At 20.6% G+C, this 3,429-nt stretch overlaps 1 non-coding gene across 1 annotated transcript; it reads left to right on the top strand.

Annotated features, from left to right (window-relative positions):
• Nucleotides 1-2,945: 2,945 nt before the first annotated feature.
• Nucleotides 2,946-3,064, top strand: LOC123304321. Its single transcript, XR_006536352.1, has one exon. It is a non-coding gene; the product is annotated as a 5S ribosomal RNA (ribosomal RNA).
• The last annotated feature ends 365 nt before the right edge of the window (nt 3,065-3,429 follow it).

Genomic DNA, 3,429 nt, shown 5'->3' with positions numbered 1-3,429 from the left:
ATAAATTAAAAACATTGCATTAATTTTTATAATAATAATACATCGATCATAGGCCTTTTAATAAAAGGCCACAAATTTATTTAAAATAAGAGTAAAAATTATTTTTATAAATAATATATTATAATATTTTTTTAAAGAATCAATTTAAATAATTATAAATTAATGATTCTTTTTTTTTTTTTCTTTTTTTATATGTTATTATGGAAATAATTCATCATATTATGATGACATTTAGGTAACATATTATAAGAATATTCATAAAATATTATCAAAATAATATTGTATTATGATGATATTTAGACAAAATATTATAAGAATATACACAAAATATTATCAAAATAATATCATTAGATAACAAAACTGTTCATGATACTCATACCTTTACTAGAGATAAAAGTATCAGGATGCACTTGTATTAATACATATTATCACAACATCACAAAATATTTTTTAAAAGGAAAAATTTTTTTAAAATTATTATAAAATTTGATTGAATTAAATTTCAATTTATTTTTTTAATAATTAAAAAAAAAAAAAAAACAAAGCATATAAACTTTCTATTGAAAATGTTATTTTAAACTAGATGGCCAAGTGAACTTCGTTACACAAACAATATATGACGTATTCGTTATTTAAATAATCAGTATCCTTTGATATTATATCAATACGTTACTCTCTTCTTTTGATACATATTAATAAAATTTCAATTTATAAGATTTTATGTCAATTATATAAATAATATTATAAATTTTCTAAATACATAAGTTAAGTAACCAAAAATTTGAATAACAAGATAAATTTATATATTATGTTTTAATACTCGATACTATAATATATCGCATCCGTTACCAATTATTCGGTATCCTTTGATTTATACACAGAATGAACTAAAAATATATATCAAATTTATTTTATTTATTTATATATTTAATATTATTATTATTATTTTATATTACAAAGTTTCTTAACGAAGCTTACAATGATTTCTCATATCGTACTTAACAAAATTATTTAGATCATATAAAATTTAAATTGTTAAAAAATTTGTATATTTATTATTATTATTATTTATTTTTATTAAAATTACATAACATAAAATTAATAATATTTTAATAATTATATAAATTAATTCTTATTTAAAATAATCTTATATTAATCTCAACAAATACTCTAATAATATATTTTGTCATAAATTTTTTTATATTTAAAATAAATATTATAATATATAAATACTTATATCAGTATAAAATTTCTTTATATAATTATAAAAAAATTAATTTAATAGTTAATTATTGATATTAATGCATAAATAAAAGTATTTTCTAATGAAATATATTTTGTCAATGTTCGATTAACACATTTCATAATAATACGTTTTCATTATTGACAAAAAAAGTTTTTCTAAAAATGAAATCTTATACTATAATATATATATTTATATATTAAATTTTTTAATTATTTATATACTAATAATTTATAATAAATCGATATTAAATAAAAAATAAAAATATATACTTTTTAAGTTTACCTTAAAAATATTATTGTTTTGTATGATTGAAATAATTAATATTAAACTATGTTTATTAATAATTGTTAATAAAAAAATTAAATATATTTTAATTTATAAAATAAATATTATTATTAAATTTATAATTTATTATTTTATATATTATAGAAATTGAAAAAATAAATCATGTTTACTACGACAGTAAATTAGAAATACTATTTAATTTTTATGTGTTTTCTACATGGTACTTTGACTTACATAGGGACTTATATTATTGTGAATAATGATATAATTGAAAACCTTTATTTTTTATTTGATAGAATTATTATATTTTATCATTTAAATATTTATAATAAATACATTATTTTTATAAAGTAAAAAAATATGGCCGAAGAAAATTCTACAGCTGTTGCAGCAACTGCGGTTACTGCTGCTTCTACAACACCAACAAAAAAAGCAACAGCTTCTGGTGCTAAACGTACAAAACAACATTCAAAACCAACACATCCACGTACATCAGAAATGGTTGTTAACGCAATTAAAAATTTAAAAGAACGTGGTGGTTCATCATTACAAGCAATTAAAAAATATTTAGCTGCAAATTATAAAGTGGATTCTGATAAAATTTCACCATTTATTAAAAAATATTTAAAAGCTGCTGTAACTGAGGGAGCCTTGGTACAAACTAAAGGTAAAGGTGCATCTGGTTCATTCAAATTGGCTGCTTCCGCTTCATCTAATTCTTCAGCTAAATCAAAAGTATCCAAAAAAGAAAGTGGAGCAAAAGGTTCAGCAAAGAGTGCTAAAAGTAAACGGGCACCAAAAGAAAAGAAAGCCACAACTACATCATTGGCAGCCAAAAAGCCTAAAGCAAAAAAAGCGACTCCATCATCATCAACTGCTGCTAAAAAAGTTACTGCAAAATCATCAGCGGCATCAAAAAAAGCACCAGTTAAAGCAAAACCAGCAAAAAGTACAAAATCCGCTGCCAAAAGTAGCCCTGCTCGTAAACCGAAAGCACCAAAAGCTAAGAAAGCTTCTGTTGCCAAATCATCTCCTACAAAAATTAAAAAAGCAGCACCAAAAAAGAAATGATCTGTTACTTTAATAATATATTGAAATATTTCATTATTTTTGCTAAAAAATGAAAATAACATAGGCCTTAATACAGGCCACAAATTAATATTTGATAAGAGTAAATTATTTTTTGTATAAATATTTTATAAAATAATAGTTAAGAAACATTTGCCACAGTCAGTACCACGGATGGGTGGCCACTTGAGAATACTGTGTGCGGTTGCATTTTTATTTAAAATATATGGTATAATAAATAAGTATATATTTAAATTGATTACTTCATTGAAAATTTTAATAATATACTTTAATATTAATGATATTTATGAAAAATATATATTTGTAAAAATTTTCATTTATTACTGGCAACAGCCATACCACGTTGAAAACACCGGTTCTCGTCCGATCACCGAAGTTAAGCAACATTGGGCACAGTCAGTACTTGGATGGGTGACCGCTTGGGAACACTGTGTGCGGTTGCCTTTTTATATTAAAAATATAAATTATTTTTCTTCTTTTCTTTTTTTTTACACACCATATATAAATATATGTTATTTAGAAATGTAAACCTTTTATATTATTCGTCAACAAATAAATATTATTTTTTGTATAAAATTTTATTGCATTTATAACTCATATCATGGTTACTTTAAAGCGAGAAGTTTTTTTAATATTTCAAATGAATATAAAATAATATAAATTTTATGAAATTTATTTATTTTTAGAAATAGCAATCGCTTATAATTATAACAAAATTTTAATAATGTTTAATTTTATTTCAATAATTTATATATATATATATATATATATATTTTTTAATAAAAATAATATACTCTTATTTAATAATA

This window comes from Chrysoperla carnea, assembly GCF_905475395.1.
Source record: "Chrysoperla carnea chromosome X unlocalized genomic scaffold, inChrCarn1.1 SUPER_X_unloc_4, whole genome shotgun sequence".
NCBI classification, from domain to species: Eukaryota; Metazoa; Arthropoda; class Insecta; order Neuroptera; family Chrysopidae; genus Chrysoperla; species Chrysoperla carnea.
This window is presented reverse-complemented; position numbering and strand designations above follow the sequence as displayed.